Genomic DNA, 17,500 nt, shown 5'->3' with positions numbered 1-17,500 from the left:
TCCATTACACTCATTACATAAACACAAACTGACAACAGCAGGCTATTTACTACTATTACTTTCCCATTTAACTTTAATTTCCTCCCTTTCCATGTTGCACTTACTGTTCTTATTTTATTAATTACCCCAGTCCAGGTCACATCTCTTGCCTCTTTGCTTTCGACCCCTAAATATACCCCTAATACTTTCATATATTTTTCCTCCACTCTTATCCCTACCTCTACTCTCTCTACCTCCCCTATATACATTAATTCAGATTTATCTACATTTATTTTTGCCCCTGATGCCTTCCCAAACATCTTTACTATCTCTAAAACTCTTTTTACACTGTTTCCTTCCCTCACTGTAATTGTAGTGTCATCTGCATATTGGTTTATAGTACACATTCCTCCATATGGCAACTCAATACCAACTACCCTTCTATCCCTCTTGATTAGAGTGGCTAGAGGCTCTACTGAAATTGCATATAATAATGCAGACAGGGGACAGCCCTGTCTCACTGACCTTCCTATCTTAAACCTGTCTGTTAATACTCCATTTATTTTTATGCAACTTTTTGCCTTCTCATATAGTCTCTTCACCCACCCTATCATTCTACTTCCAAATCCAAACTTCTCTAATACCTTAAATAAGTATTTGTGTTCTACCCTATCGAATGCTTTATTCCAATCTATCCCTAGTACTATTCCTCCCTTCTTATCTCGTTTCATGTACTCTATCACATCCCTAACTGTCCCTATCGTGTCTGCTATATCCCTGCCTGGTATGCTGTAACTTTGTGTTGGTTGCACTATACTTCCAATCACTTTTTTCACTCTGTTCGCTAAAACTTTAGTCAGTATTTTATAATCCACATTTAATAGACTGATTGGTCTATAGTTCTCTATATTCAACCTATTCCCCTTCTTATACACCAGAGCTATCACTCCCTCTACCATTCTATCTTGCACCATCCCTGTTCTTTCCATCTCCTTGAACACTTTAACTAAAATCGGTGCTACCTCTTCTCTATATGTTTTATACCATTCAATACCAATCCCATCACTCCCTGGACTTTTTCCACTTTTCAACCCCCCTATTGCCGCTTCTACTTCCTTCTCATCTATCTCTCTATCACACCACTCTGCATCCTCCTTATTTAGAATATTTTCTACACTTTCTAATACTCCATCTATACTTCTCTCATCCACTTCTCCTCTCTTATATAATTCTCCATAGAATTCTTGAACTCTCTCCAAAATCTCTACATAGTCTTTGGTTGTTTTGCCCTCTTTTGTATTTATTTCATTTATATATGTCTTACTTTGTCTCCTTTTCTCTAGCCCTAAAAAATACCCTGTGCATTTCTCACCTTCTAATGCATATTTTGCCTTGCTTCGTAAAATAGCTCCTCTGCATTTCTCTCTTTCATATTTTTCTAGCGCCATCTTAACCTCTATATATTTTTCCATACTGTATCCTTCTTCATCTTCAGCATTAACTAACTCCTCTCTCAATCTTTCTCTAAGCATAATTTCCTCCTTCTTCATCTTTCCTCTTCTTTTCTTACTGTATTTTATACTAATTAACTTAATTTGATCCTTTATTTCCTCCCGTCTCTCTGCTATTGTACCCTCTAATCCACCGTCTCTTGTATACTCATCTATCTTCTCTTCTTCCCTATTTAATAGATCCTTCATCTGTATCTCATATTCTTCCTCTTCGATATACCCTGCATTCAATATCCACATCCCTCCTCCTACCTCCTCACTCCCTACCTTGATTCTGAACCTTACACTATCGTGATCACTTAAACTATTTACCTCATGTTTTATCCCGTCTATGTATCTAATTATTTCCTCTTCAACTAACACTAAATCTATTCTACTCTGTTTTAATATACCTTCTCTTAACTGCCTTCTAGTAAATTCTCTTTTTTCTGGATTTTCATACCTCCACACATCTATTAACCCCTTTTCTCTCATTATCTCCATCAACATTCCCCTAGACTTTTCCCATCTAAATTTTACCCCCTTTCCCACATCCAATCTGCTACATTTTATATTAAAATCTCCCACTATAATACATTTCCCCACAATCAATCCTTTTAACTCTTTCAAAATTTCCCTCCTGTCCCCTTCTATATTTGGAACATATATATTTATTAATCTAAAATCCATATCTCTATACATGAATTCAACCACCAAGATCCTTCCCCTCTGGTCTTTATACACCTCTCTTATACCTTCTACAATATCTTTTTTAAATAATATTGCCACACCTCTTGCATTTTTTGCACCATTATTATAGTATATGTCCCCTCTCCACTCTTCTCTCATCTCCTTTACTTTATCCTCCTCCCAGTTTGTCTCCTGTATACAGATTATATCACTCCGATAAGTAAATAAAAGTTTTTTCATCTTGTTTTTATCCCTTAACCCATTTATGTTTATTGAAGTTACAGTGGCCATGAGAGTAACCCAGAAGAAAAACTAAACAAAACCAGGAACACATGCACAGTTCATTCATACATCACATACCCGCTCGTGGTTCTTTTATCTGCTCAACCTGTTCTCCGTCCATCTCAGACTTCCTCTTTGAACTCAGTCTTATAATCTTTGTTTTCAGTCCATCTTTCTTTTCACTGTCTCCCTTTTCTCCACCTCTGCTTTCTATCAGTTTCTGTGCAGTATTTTTCTTTGCCTCTTCTTTACCTCTTTCTTTCACATTACTTTCATCTGTCTCCTCCTCTTCTTCGATCACTTCCGACTGCTCCATCTCCTCCTCCTCCTCCTCCTCCTCATCCGCTTCACTGAAACTTTCAGCTGTGTCTCGCCATTCCATTTTGCTTCTTCTCTCACTATCTTCAGCTCCGTCTTTCTCTCCACCGCTCACCACATCAGTTGTTTCCTCCTCTTGCTCCTCTGTCAGAACACTGCTCCTCCTTTCACCTTTTTTTTACCGTCCACTCGCTCTCTCTCTAATCCCATCCATTCTTCACAATCTCTTGCATAATGGCCTCCACCATTGCACTTGAAGCATTTTAATTCAGGGCACTCTCTAATTATGTGCCCTGGCTTGATACAGAGTCTGCAAACACGTATTTGCCTATCATGGATGACACGAAAATATTCGGTGCCTCTCAGAGTCTCAAACTTTGTGGAGTATGGTAGTGAACATACCTGTTCTGTGAAGCGAACTTTTAAGAAACGTGTCCCATCAACTATATCTGTTCCAGGCCACACCCGGCGTTTGATTGGTGAAAGTGGTCGTACTCCCCACTCCTGTAGCTTGGCGAGTATCTTCTCATCCTCTAAATACACAGGCAGATTGATAAAGGACACCACCATATCATTATTCATTATATCCCTGGCATGCACCATCACTCCTTTCACTCTCACTCCATCCATTAGTTTCCTCTTTGCCTCTTCATCCTTCATTGTGAGCTCATAGACCCTTTCACCTCTCACCCTGCAGCCAATCACTTCTCCACACTCCTTCTTTACTCCTTTCAGTAAATCCATCATTGAAATCTTTTCAGTTCCCTCCACCTCTACTTCCACAGTCAGCTCTTTGTTGTACTTCCCTTTTGATTTTCCTTGCACTGCTCTGCTGTTTTCTTCTCCCTCTTCCCACAAATGTCCTGTGACTTTACTTGAATCCTGTTGCTTTTGGATCTCTGCTTGTTTGACTTCACCTCTTCTTTGCTCCTCCTCTTCATTCCTCCCATTGCTACTTTTTCTCATCATGGTTAGTTCTGTTTCTTTATCTGCAGCCATGCTGTGCATCTGCAGCATGCTACAATGAGAAAAATGTCAAAAAAGTCCCCCAGACAGCCTAAGCTGTCGGGGGAATGTATTAAAGTCAGCAATAACTATCCAGCAACTAATGTCCCAAACAGAAATCAAAACTGAAAACCAGGATATGTAGAAACAGACGGTTAATTTAAACAAACAGAGTTGAGCCTTTCTCTCTGTGCTGCAAGCCTATCACTTCCTGTTGGCTCTCTAGCGCCGCCAGGTTGGTATGGCCGTAAGCGAAGTCTGCTGCGAAGAGAGGGCTATTTAAAGTTCAGCCAATCTACTCGCAAGCACATTATATAAGTAGGAAAGAAAACCCAAAAGCTTAAAGCGCCTGGTATTCCTAGGCGGTCTCTCATCCAAGTACTAACCAGACCTAAACCTGCTAAGATTCAGAGATCGGGCATTGATTCTTTTTTTTTTTTTTTTTTTTTTTTGCAAGATTAGTATATAATTCGTGAAAAATATCCAAAAAGTTTAAAGCACCTGGTATTCCCAGGCAGTCTCCCATCCATGTACCAACAAGGCCCAAACCTGCTAATATTCAGAGATCGGCCATTGACTCTTTTTTTTTGCAAGATTATTATATAATTCATGAAAAATATCCACAAAGTTTAAAGCACCTGGTATTCCCAGGCAGTCTCCCATGCATGTACTAACCAGGCCCAAACCTGCTAATATTCAGAGATCGGCCATGTTTTGGCAAAATTGTTCAATATTAAGTGAAAATTTTCCAAAAAGCTTACAGCACCTGGTATTTCAAGGCGGTCTCCCATCCAAGTACTAACCAGGCCCAAACCTGCTTAGCTTCCAAGATAAGACGAGATCGGGCATGGCCAGGTTGGTATGGCCGTAACCGAAGTCTGCTGCGAAGAGAGGGCTATTTAAAGTTCAGCCAATCTACTCGCAAGTACATTATATAAGTAGGAAAGAAAACCCAAAAGCTTAAAGCGCCTGGTATTCCTAGGCGGTCTCTCATCCAAGTACTAACCAGACCTAAACCTGCTAAGATTCAGAGATCGGGCATTGATTCTTTTTTTTTTTTTTTTTTTTTTTTTTTTGCAAGATTAGTATATAATTCGTGAAAAATATCCAAAAAGTTTAAAGCACCTGGTATTCCCAGGCAGTCTCCCATCCATGTACTAACAAGGCCCAAACCTGCTAATATTCAGAGATCGGCCATTGACTCTTTTTTTTTGCAAGATTATTATATAAATCATGAAAAATATCCACAAAGTTTAAAGCACCTGGTATTCCCAGGCAATCTCCCATCCATGTACTAACCAGGCCCAAACCTGATAATATTCAGAGATCGGCCATTGACTCTATGTTTTGGCAAAATTGTTCTATACTAAGTGAAAATTTTCCAAAAAGCTTACAGCACCTGGTATTTCAAGGCGGTCTCCCATCCAAGTACTAACCAGACCTAAACCTGCTAATATGCAGAGATCTGGCATTGACTCTTTTTTTTTTTGCAAGATTATTATATAATTCGTGAAAAATATCCAAAAAGTTTAAAGCACCTGGTATTCCAAGGCAGTCTCCCATCCATGTACTAACAAGGCCCAAACCTGCTAATATGCAGAGATTGGCCATTGACTCTATGTTTTGGCAAAATTGTTCTATACTAAGTGAAAAATTTCCAAAAAGCTTACAGCACCTGGTATTCCTAGGCGGTCTCCCATCCAAGTACTAACCAGGCCCAAACCTGCTTAGCTTCCGAGATCAAACGAGATCGGGCATGGCCAGGTTTGTATGGCCGTAAGCGAAGACTGCTGCAAAGAGAGGGCTATTTAAAGTTCAGCCAATCTACTCGCCAGTACATTATATAAGTAGGAAAGAAAACCCAAAAGCTTAAAGCGCCTGGTATTCCTAGGCGGTCTCTCATCCAAGTACTAACCAGACCTAAACCTGCTAATATGCAGAGATCGGGTATTGACTCTTTTTTTTTGCAAGATTATTATATAATTCGTGAAAAATATCCAAAAAGTTTAAAGCACCTGGTATTCCCAGGCAGTCTCCCATCCATGTACTAACCAGGCCCAAACCTGCTAATATTCAGAGATCGGCCATGTTTTGGCAAAATTGTTCAATACTAAGTGAAAATTTTCCAAAAAGCTTACAGCACCTGGTATTTCAAGGCGGTCTCCCATCCAAGTACTAACCAGGCCCAAACCTGCTTAGCTTCCGAGATAAGACGAGATCGGGCATGTCTTTTTTTTTTTTTTTTTTTTTTTTTTTTCACATCATTATCATATTCACTCATTCTATATTCATTATTGAATTTCACCCTCCATTATACGCTTATACTTACAATCCTAATTATCCAGGCATATTTATCATATGTTCTTTAAAGCATTGCAGAACTCTAGCATTGTTCCCCGTAAACCATATCATTCGCTATATCCAGTCTACTAAAAACTGTATTAAAATCTCCCATTACAATAATATTTTCCCATTTCTCCATCTGACCATTTAAATCCTTAAAAAACATTTTCTTTTCTGCCTCTTCATTTGGCGCATGTACATTACACACAAAAACATTTTCCCCTCCTATAACCATTTTCACAATAATACATTTCCCTCCATTATCCCGATATATGATTTCAACATCATCATTCATGTGTCTTTTACATAAAACCGCAACGCCTTTCCCAATCCCCCCACCATTGTTATAATAAATTCCTCCTCTCCAACTTCTTTTAAAACATTCAATCATTTCATCTTTCCAAAATGTTTCTTGTAATAATATCACATCAGCTTTTTTGCATAGCGCTTTCATTTTCCCAAATTTATCAATTTTTGTTAAACCCCTCACATTGATTGAAACAAAACAAAGAGCCATTAACAACAAAACATTCATTTTTCATACTTTTCTCCCACATTCTCCATTAAAACTCCATCTTCATTTGTACCTGAGTTTCTTCTCCTTCTCTGTCCTTTTTCTCTACTTTCTCCTACATATGTTTTGGTGTCCAATATTCCTCTCTTCATTCCCCTCCTCAGCTCCTCCAAATTTACTTCTATGCATTCCTCTACTTGCTCCTTCTCCTTTTTTTCCTCCTGTCTTTCTTTTATTATAACATCCACCGGACCCCTACACCCCTCTATCATATGTTCCACCATTTCAAACCCCTCTCTTCTCTCCAACTCCTTATCCCCCCCCCTTTTCCTGCTCTTGACTTTTACTATCATTCAGAGACCCATCTTCCTCTCCCTCATTTATGACTCTTTCCATACTCTCCATATTCTCCTCTGGTTCACCATGTTCAGTTTTATCATTTGTCTCTTCTTCATGTTCACTTTCACAGTCACACCTTATGAATACTTTCCCACAATCCAGACATTTATCAGCTTTACAGTCTTTCGCGAAATGCCCTTGCTCAAAGCATTCATAACATTTGAAATCAGGACAGTCCCTGAAAATGTGTCCTGGCTGCATACACATCCGACATAGTTTTTGCTGTCCATCATGTATGACCCTAAAGTACTGAGTGCCATCTGCCGTTTCAAATTTAGCACTATAGGGTAGTGATGTTACCTCTTTTGGAAATTTAACCTTCACATACCTCGTTCCATCAGCAATGTTTGTTCCAGGATAGACTCTTCTCTTTATTTTTGTCATTGGATTAACTCCCCAAAACTTCAATTTGTTCTCAATCACTTCATCCTCCAAGTATGCAGGCAAGTGAAGAAAAGACACAATATGTTCCTTTACCTCCAGCCTCCTTATTTCGAAGAATTGACCTTTTATTTCCATTCCATCCAATAATACATCACAAAGTTCTGCATCTTCCACAGTCAACTCATATTCCTCCCCATACTTTGGTCTCACTGCCAGCAATTTACCAAATCCAATCTTCTCTGAAACTACTTTAATGATATCCACAGCTTTTACCTCCTTATTTCCTTTTAAGTCCAACACCACCGTTGCTTCTTTCAGATAATCCACTCTTTGCTTGATTCCCCTCTGTGCTCCATGATCCATATTTCCTCCATTTGCCTCTCTTGATGATCTATCTGCTCCATGTGGTTCCAAACGTTCTTCTAGTCCTCCTGCCATTGCCAGATCTTTACCATGTTGTCCATCCATTTTTGTAAACAAAAAAGCACAAACAAAAGCTTGCCTCCAAGCAGATAAACTGCTTGGAGCTTAAACGTGGGCTTTTTTCCCAAAACAAACCCAAATCTCCTCCCACAGAATAAACAGAAAAAAGTAAAATACAAAATAAAGCTTTAGAAGAGCCTTTCTCTTCCAACTGCAATCAGACACACCTTCCCAATCACTCTCTATCGCCGCCAGGTTGGTATGGCCGTAAGCGAAGTCTACTGCGAAGAGAGGGCTATTTAAAGTTCAGCCAATCTACTCGCAAGTACATTATATAAGTAGGAAAGAAAACCCAAAAGCTTAAAGCGCCTGGTATTCCTAGGCGGTCTCTCATCCAAGTACTAACCAGACCTAAACCTGCTAAGATTCAGAGATTGGCCATTGACTCTTTTTTTTTGCAAGATTATTATATAATTCATGAAAAATATCCACAAAGTTTAAAGCACCTGGTATTCCCAGGCAATCTCCCATCCATGTACTAACCAGGCCCAAACCTGCTAATATTCAGAGATCGGCCATTGACTCTATGTTTTGGCAAAATTGTTCTATACTAAGTGAAAATTTTCCAAAAAGCTTACAGCACCTGGTATTTCAAGACGGTCTATCATCCAAGTACTAACCAGACCTTAACCTGCTAATATGCAGAGATCTGGCATTGACTCTTTTTTTTTTTTTTTGCAAGATTATTATATAATTCGTGAAAAATATCCAAAAAGTTTAAAGCACCTGGTATTCCCAGGCAGTCTCCCATCCATGTACTAACAAGGCCCAAACCTGCTAATATTCAGAGATCGGCCATGTTTTGGCAAAATTGTTCTATACTAAGTGAAAATTTTCCAAAAAGCTTACAGCACCTGGTATTTCAAGGCGGTCTCCCATCCAAGTACTAACCAGGCCCAAACCTGCTTAGCTTCCGAGATCAAACTAGATCGGGCATGGCCAGGTTTGTATGGCCGTAAGCGAAGACTGCTGCGAAGAGAGGGCTATTTAAAGTTCAGCCAATCTACTCGCCAGTACATTATATAAGTAGGAAAGAAAACCCAAAAGCTTAAAGCGCCTGGTATTCCTAGGCGGTCTCTCATCCAAGTACTAACCAGACCTAAACCTGCTAATATGCAGAGATCGGGCATTGACTCTTTTTTTTGCAAGATTATTATATAATTCGTGAAAAATATCCAAAAAGTTTAAAGCACCTGGTATTCCCAGGCAGTCTCCCATCCATGTACTAACAAGGCCCAAACCTGCTAATATGCAGAGATCTGGCATTGACTTTTTTTTTTGCAAGATTAATATATAATTCGTGAAAAATATCCAAAAAGTTTAAAGCACCTGGTATTCCCAGGCAGTCTCCCATCCATGTACTAACAAGGCCCAAACCTGCTAATATGCAGAGATCGGCCATTGACTCTATGTTTTGGCAAAATTGTTCTATACTAAGTGAAAAATTTCCAAAAAGCTTACAGCACCTGGTATTCCCAGGCGGTCTCCCAGCCAAGTACTAACCAGGCCCAAACCTGCTTAGCTTCCGAGATCAAACGAGATCGGGCATAGCCTTTTTTTTTTTTTCTCTTTTTTATTGAAATTCACAAATTTACAGTTCAATTTCAATTGTTCACATTAAACAACATAATCATTTCATTTTTTTTTTTTTTTTAACTTCAGAACATAATTTTTACCAGTTATACAAAACCTCTTTTCTCTCTCCTTCTTTTATGAATTTGTTTCCAGTTACAAAGAATTCCTTCACATCATCTCCCCCATATTAATAGCACATTTCAATATCTCTTGTCATTATTGCTTTGAACAAGTCTTTTATTTTGACTTTTCTCCCTTCAAAGTGTGCATAATTCCGTCTAAGTACAACAGCTAATCTGGCGTGGCTTAGAACATAATTGATAAACCAAAAGTCTATTGCTGTCGTCTTCTGAAACACTCCAAATAAAAATATTTTTCCCCATCCCTCCTCCAAATTCACATCATCAAAACAATTATTTTTTAATAGACTTTTTAAGAAAACAAAAAAATCTTTTAATTCATCACATTGCAAAAAATAATGCAAAAAAGTCTCATGTTCCTTGTTACATACATCACACATCACATTATTAGCATTATTTATTTTATTTAGTACTACATTTGTATAGATTCTATTGTGTCTTATTAAGAAGTCATTATTTTCACATTCTATAGTATTGTATTTTATGTCCATATTTGACCATATTTTCTTTACATCCAAGTCTTCAAACACCCTACTCCATACTTTTTCAGATGCTGGCACTTTTATTTGATCCATTATAAACAGGTCATAAACTTTCTTTACGCTAATGCTTTTTATATTATATTTTTCCCCGTCTTTCATTATGTACATCTCAGGCAAATCCTGTTGTTTTTTCTTTACACAACTTTTTTCTATAACATTCACCCATTTCGATGGTAGACTTGCTTTAATTCTTTCATATATATTTTCCACCTTTACTCTGCTCTCCATGCCATCCAACTCACACACTGAGTCATATATACAGTTATTTCTAAGAAAACCTGGAATAACTTCATATATAATATCTTTTACTTGCCTTATTCCGGCTTCTAAGAATTTGGGCTCATACAATGTTTTATTGTTGTGTTTAAATTTATCATTTAAAAACAATGGCAAATTTATAAATGTGTGCACCTCTGTGCAATCATATTCTACTTTTGGCAGGAATTGCCTCCATGCCTCCATCACCTCCCTGTATATGTCTGGCATTCCCACAGTCATTGACTGCTTAAAGCCCATATACCACCCATACTCTCCCATTCTTCCAACATCATCAATGTATTTCTTTAAAAATTCTCTCCAACCAAACTCCCATCTTCCTTCCATATATTTTTTAACAGTTTTTATTCTTATTGCCAACTTTTTTGTTTCTAAATCAATCAGCTTTAGTCCACCTTCCTGTTTCCTCGCCACTAATGTTTTTTGTGCAATTTTCACTCCCTTCCCTTCCCATATAAAATCATGTACAATTCTATTTAACTCATTCATCACCCACTCAGGCATTTCAATTACACTCATTACATATACACATACCAACAGCATAAGATTATTAACCACAATAATTTTCCCTTTTATCCTTAATTTTCTTCCTTTCCATGCAATACAAACTGTTCTTATCTTATTTATCACTCCAGCCCATGTTATATCCCTTGCCTCCTTTGAATCTACCCCTAAACATACACCCAACACTTTCATGTACTTTTCCTCAACCCTCACACCTACATCAGATCTTTCTACTTCTCCTATATACATTATTTCAGATTTTTCTCTATTTATTTTCGCCCCTGATGCCTTTCCATATTTTTCCACCAACTCTAACACCTTTCCCACACTGCTTATTTCCCTTACTGTCACTGTTGTGTCAACGGCATACTGGTTAATTATACACTTCCCTCCATATGGCAACTCAATTCCTCTTATTCTCTTGTCTCTCTTAATTAATGATGCCAAAGGTTCAACAGAAAGGGCGTATAACAAAGCGGATAGCGGGCAGCCTTGCCGCACTGACCTTCCCACATCAAATGTATCTGTCAATATTCCGTTCACCTTTACACAGCTTCTTGCACTTCCATACAATCTCCTCACCCATCCTACCATTCTCTCCCCAAAACCAAACTTTTCCAAGACCTTAAATAAAAACTTGTGTTCGACCCTATCAAAGGCCTTGTTCCAGTCTATCCCCAACACTATCCCACCCTTCCCATCCCTCTTCATATACTCAATCACATCTCTGATTGTTCCAATTGTATCTGCTATATCTCTTCCAGGAATGCTGTAGCTTTGTGTTGGCTGAATAATATCTCCGATTACTCTTTTCATCCTGTTTGCCAAAACTTTGGTGAGTATTTTGTAGTCTGTGTTTAACAAGCTAATCAGCCTATAATTTTCTAAATCTAATTTATTCCCCTTCTTAAAAACTAGTGTTATCACTCCCTCTACCATTTTACTCTGTATTATTTCTGTTCTCTCCATTCCTTTATATACTTCCACTAAAATTGGTGCTACATCATTTTTATATAATTTGTACCATTCTGTCCCTATCCCATCACTTCCTGGGCTTTTCCCACTTCTTAAACCTTCTATTGCAGCTATAACCTCTTCTTCCTCTATCTCTCTATCACACCATCCCTTTTCTTCTTCCCCTAGCTCCCTCTCTACACACTTCAATACTTCCTCTATACTTGCCTCATCCACACATCCTCTCATATACAACTCACCATAAAACTCTTGCACCCTCTCCAATATATCTACATAGTCTGTTATTATCTCTCTCTTTTTTGAATATATTTCATGGATATATGTCTTACCTTGCCTTCTTTTTTCTAAACCCAGGAAATACCCTGTGCACTTTTCTCCTTCCAGTGCATATTTCGCCTTACTTCTTAAAATTGCTCCTTTGCATTTTTCTTTCTCATATCTCTCTAACCTCATATTTGCTTCTATATACTTTTCCATGCAATATCCTTCTTCATCATCTACTCTGCTGAGTTCTATCCTCACTTGCTCTCTAAGCTCCCTTTCCTCTTTCATCATCCTCTCTTTTCTTTTCTTACTATACCTTATGCTTAAAGCTTTAATTTCATTTTTTACCTCCTCCCATCTCTTACCAATGTCATTATTAAATTCATCTTCCTCCAAGCATTCCTCCAACCACTGATTTTCCTGAAGTAGTAACACTTTCATCTGTTGTCTATACTCCTCTTCTTCAATATACACTGCATTTAGTATCCACATCCCTCCACCCACCTCTCTCCTTCCGACTTTGATCCTAAATCTAACCCCATCATGATCACTAAAGTTATTCTGCTGATGTCTTATTTCATCAATGTAACTTACGGTATCTCCCTGCACTATCACTAAATCAATCCTACTCTGCTTTAATATCCCTTTTCTCATCTGCCTCCTTGTTAACTCTCTCTTCTCCGGATTCTCATGTCTCCATACATCAAGTAATCCCTTATCCCTCATTACTTCCATTAACATTAATCTTGATTTTTCCCACCTGAAACTCCCTCCTTTCCCAACATCCAATCTACTACATATAATGTTAAAGTCGCCTACTATTATGCACCTTCCAACAATTAGATCCCTTAGCTCCTCAATACAACATCTCTTATCATTTTCCACGTTGGGAACATATATATTAATTAATCTGAATTCAATACCTCTGAATTTAAATTCTATAACTAAAATTCTCCCTATCTGATATCTGTACACCTGCCTTACATTTTCAATCCTATCTTTTTTAATCATTATCGCTACACCCCTTGCATTTTTTGCACCATTATTAAAGTATATATCTCCCTTCCATAAATCCTTTACTTCTCTCACTTTTTCATCATCCCAATTCGTTTCTTGAATACAAATTATATCACTCCTATATGTAAATTTTAATTCCTTCAACTTGTTAATATTCCTTAACCCATTTGCATTTACTGAAGTTACAGAAACCATGCCAGCAAACCAAAGAAAAAATTATATATATATATTTCTTTTTTAACCCAAAACATATAATACCATTATAGAATTCATGTACCAGAGCGTTGTTCTTTTATCAGTTCAATTCTGTCCTTATCTCTCTCCGCCTTTCTTTTGACAGTCAGTTTTTGTAGTGTTGTCTGCATTCGTTGAGGAATCTTACTTTCTTTCCTTTGAGGTACTGCTTGTTGCTCTACTTTTTTCTCTTGTTTAGTTCCCAGTAGCTTTACATCCTCTTCATACTCTTCCTCCTCTTCGTCTTGTTCATCTTGCTTCTCCTCCTCTTCTTCCTCCTCCTCCCTCCTTTCTCCATCATCGGCCTCCTCACCAGCTGTTCCAGCTCTCTGTCCCCTTACAGCTCCATCCTGTCCATTACCACTTTCTCTTCCATCTTTTGTAACCTCCATGTCATCCTCGCTCACTGTGCTTTGCTTCTCTGTTTGATCGTCCTCCCTCCTCTCATCGTCTTCACTTTGCTCACCCTCCTCCTCTATTACTCTCTCTGTTTGCTCTCCACACTCCCTTGCATAGTGGCCTACCTTGCCACATGAAAAACATTTAAACTCTGGGCATTCTCGAAATAAATGTCCTGTTTTAATGCACAACCTGCATACACGCACCTGCCTGTCGTGTATGACACGAAAGTACTCTGTGCCTCTTAATGTTTCAAACCTGGTTGAATATGGGAGTGAGCGAACTTCATCAGTGAACCGGACTTTTAAAAATCTCGTTCCATCTAAAATATCCACATATGAAACATATGAAAAATATCCACAAAGTTTAAAGCACCTGGTATTCCCAGGCAATCTCCCATCCATGTACTAACAAGGCCCAAACCTGCTAATATGCAGAGATCGGCCATTGACTCTATGTTTTGGCAAAATTGTTCTATACTAAGTGAAACATTTCCAAAAAGCTTACAGCACCTGGTATTCCCAGGCGGTCTCCCATCCAAGTACTAACCAGGCCCAAACCTGCTTAGCTTCCGAGATCAAACAAGATCGGACATAGCCAGGTTTGTATGGCCGTAAGCGAAGACTGCTCCGAAGAGAGGGCTATTTAAAGTTCAGCCAATCTACTCGCCAGTACATTTTATAAGTAGGAAAGAAAACCCAAAAGCTTAAAAAGCCTGCTATTCCTAGGCGGTCTCTCATCCAATTACTAACTAGACCTAAACCTGCTAAGATTCAGAGATTGGGCATTGACTCTTTTTTTTTTTTTTTTTTTTTTTTGCAAGATTAGTATATAATTCGTGAAAAATATCCAAAAAGTTTAAAGCACCTGGTATTCCCAGGCAGTCTCCCATCCATGTACTAACAGGGCCCAAACCTGCTAATATTCAGAGATCGGCCATTGACTCTTTTTTTTTGCAAGATTATTATATAATTCATGAAAAATATCCACAAAGTTTAAAGCACCTGGTATTCCCAGGCAATCTCCCATCCATGTACTAACCAGGCCCAAACCTGATAATATGCAGAGATCGGCCATTGACTCTATGTTTTGGCAAAATTGTTCTATACTAAGTGAAACATTTCCAAAAAGCTTACAGCACCTGGTATTCCCAGGCGGTCTCCCATCCAAGTACTAACCAGGCCCAAACCTGCTTAGCTTCCGAGATCAAACGAGATCGGGCATAGCCAGGTTGGTATGGCCGTAAGCGAAGACTGCTCTGAAGAGAGGGCTATTTAAAGTTCAGCCAATCTACTGGCCAGTACATTATATAAGTAGGAAAGAAAACCCAAAAGCTTAAAAAGCCTGCTATTCCTAGGCGGTCTCTCATCCAAGTACTAACCAGACCTAAACCTGCTAAGATTCAGAGATCGGGCATTGACTCTTTTTTTTTTCTTTGCAAGATTATTATATAATTTGTGAAAAATATCCAAAAAGTTTAAAGCACCTGGTATTCCCAGGCAGTCTCCCATCCATGTACTAACAAGGCCCAAACCTGCTAATATTCAGAGATCGGCCATTGACTCTTTCTTTTTGCAAGATTATTATGTAATTCATGAAAAATATCCACAAAGTTTAAAGCACCTGGTATTCCCAGGCAGTCTCCCATCCATGTACTAACCAGGCCCAAACCTGCTAATATTCAGAGATCGGCCATGTTTTGGCAAAATTGTTCTATACTAATTGAACATTTTCCAAAAAGTTTAAAGCACCTGGTATTCCCAGGCAGTCTCCCATCCATGTACTAACAAGGACCAAACCTGCTAATATGCAGAGATCGGCCATTGACTCTATGTTTTGGCAAAATTGTTCTATACTAAGTGAAAATTTTCCAAAAAGCTTACAGCACGTGGTATTTCAAGACGGTCTCCCATCCAAGTACTAACCAGGCCCAAACCTGCTTAGCTTCCGAGATCAAACGAGATCGGGCATGGCCAGGTTTGTATGGCCGTAAGCGAAGACTGCTGCGAAGAGAGGGCTATTTAAAGTTCAGCCAATCTACTCGCCAGTACATTATATAAGTAGGAAAGAAAACCCAAAAGCTTAAAGCGCCTGGTATTCCTAGGCGGTCTCTCATCCAAGTACTAACCAGACCTAAACCTGCTAATATGCAGAGATCGGGCATTGACTCTTTTTTTTTGTGCAAGATTATTATATAATTCGTGAAAAATATCCAAAAAGTTTAAAGCACCTGGTATTCCCAGGCAGTCTCCCATCCATGTACTAACAAGGCCCAAACCTGCTAATATTCAGAGATCGGCCATTGACTCTTTTTTTTTGCAAGATTATTATATAATTCATGAAAAATATCCACAAAGTTTAAAGCACCTGGTATTCCCAGGCAATCTCCCATCCATGTACTAACCAGGCCCAAACCTGCTAATATTCAGAGATCGGCCATTGACTCTATGTTTTGGCAAAATTGTTCTATACTAAGTGAAAATTTTCCAAAAAGCTTACAGCACGTGGTATTTCAAGACGGTCTCCCATCCAAGTACTAACCAGACCTAAACCTGCTAATATGCAGAGATCTGGCATTGACTCTTTTTTTTTTTTTTTTGCAAGATTATTATATAATTCGTGAAAAATATCCAAAAAGTTTAAAGCACCTGGTATTCCCAGGCAGTCTCCCATCCATGTACTAACAAGGCCCAAACCTGCTAATATTCAGAGATCGGCCATGTTTTGGCAAAATTGTTCTATACTAAGTGAAAAATTTCCAAAAAGCTTACAGCACCTGGTATTCCCAGGCAGTCTCCCATCCAAGTACTAACCAGGCCCAAACCTGCTTAGCTTCCGAGATCAAACGAGATCGGGCATAGCCAGGTTGGTATGGCCGTAAGCGAAGACTGCTCCGAAGAGAGGGCTATTTAAAGTTCAGCCAATCTACTGGCCAGTACATTATATAAGTAGGAAAGAAAACCCAAAAGCTTAAAAAGCCTGCTATTCCTAGGCGGTCTCTCATCCAAGTACTAACCAGACCTTAACCTGCTAAGATTCAGAGATTGGGCATTGACTTTTTTTTTTTTTTTTTTTTTGCAAGATTAGTATATAATTCGTGAAAAATATCCAAAAGTTTAAAGCACCTGGTATTCCCAGGCAGTCTCCCATCCATGTACTAACAAGGCCCAAACCTGCTAATATGCAGAGATCGTCCAATGACTCTATGTTTTGGCAAAATTGTTCTATACTAAGTGAAAAATTTCCAAAAAGCTTACAGCACCTGGTATTCCCAGGCAGTCTCCCATCCAAGTACTAACCAGGCCCAAACCTGCTTAGCTTCCGAGATCAAACGAGATCGGGCATAGCCAGGTTGGTATGGCCGTAAGCGAAGACTGCTCCGAAGAGAGGGCTATTTAAAGTTCAGCCAATCTACTGGCCAGTACATTATATAAGTAGGAAAGAAAACCCAAAAGCTTAAAAAGCCTGCTATTCCTAGGCGGTCTCTCATCCAAGTACTAACCAGACCTTAACCTGCTAAGATTCAGAGATTGGGCATTGACTTTTTTTTTTTTTTTTGCAAAGATTAGTATATAATTCGTGAAAATATCCAAAAAGTTAAAGCACCTGGTATTCCCAGGCAAGTCTCCCATCCATGTACTAACCAGGCCCAAACCTGCTAATATTCAGAGATCGGCCATTGACTCT

General features: G+C 38.7%; 5 non-coding genes and 3 pseudogenes across 5 annotated transcripts; all 8 read right to left on the bottom strand.

Annotated features, from left to right (window-relative positions):
- Positions 1-4,518: 4,518 nt before the first annotated feature.
- On the bottom strand, positions 4,519-4,637 carry LOC113090181 (uncharacterized; annotated as a pseudogene).
- Positions 4,638-5,427: 790 nt separating this feature from the next.
- On the bottom strand, positions 5,428-5,546 carry LOC113090175 (5S ribosomal RNA). The gene has a single exon (XR_003286919.1). It is a non-coding gene; the product is annotated as a 5S ribosomal RNA (ribosomal RNA).
- A 3,183-nt stretch (positions 5,547-8,729) lies between these two features.
- LOC113090179 (uncharacterized) lies at positions 8,730-8,848 on the bottom strand (annotated as a pseudogene).
- Positions 8,849-14,313: 5,465 nt separating this feature from the next.
- Positions 14,314-14,432, bottom strand: LOC113090178 (5S ribosomal RNA). Its single transcript, XR_003286922.1, has one exon. It is a non-coding gene; the product is annotated as a 5S ribosomal RNA (ribosomal RNA).
- A 510-nt stretch (positions 14,433-14,942) lies between these two features.
- On the bottom strand, positions 14,943-15,061 carry LOC113090171 (5S ribosomal RNA). The gene has a single exon (XR_003286915.1). It is a non-coding gene; the product is annotated as a 5S ribosomal RNA (ribosomal RNA).
- Positions 15,062-15,689: 628 nt separating this feature from the next.
- LOC113090180 (uncharacterized) lies at positions 15,690-15,808 on the bottom strand (annotated as a pseudogene).
- Positions 15,809-16,577: 769 nt separating this feature from the next.
- Positions 16,578-16,696, bottom strand: LOC113090185 (5S ribosomal RNA). Its single transcript, XR_003286926.1, has one exon. It is a non-coding gene; the product is annotated as a 5S ribosomal RNA (ribosomal RNA).
- Positions 16,697-17,063: 367 nt separating this feature from the next.
- LOC113090184 (5S ribosomal RNA) lies at positions 17,064-17,182 on the bottom strand. The gene has a single exon (XR_003286925.1). It is a non-coding gene; the product is annotated as a 5S ribosomal RNA (ribosomal RNA).
- Between the last annotated feature and the right edge of the window lie 318 nt (positions 17,183-17,500).

Source organism: Carassius auratus, unplaced genomic scaffold, assembly GCF_003368295.1.
Source record: "Carassius auratus strain Wakin unplaced genomic scaffold, ASM336829v1 scaf_tig00053166, whole genome shotgun sequence".
In the NCBI taxonomy this organism is placed as follows: domain Eukaryota; kingdom Metazoa; phylum Chordata; class Actinopteri; order Cypriniformes; family Cyprinidae; genus Carassius; species Carassius auratus.
The sequence above is the reverse complement of the archived record's forward strand: the minus strand, read 5'-3'. Positions and strand labels throughout refer to the sequence as shown.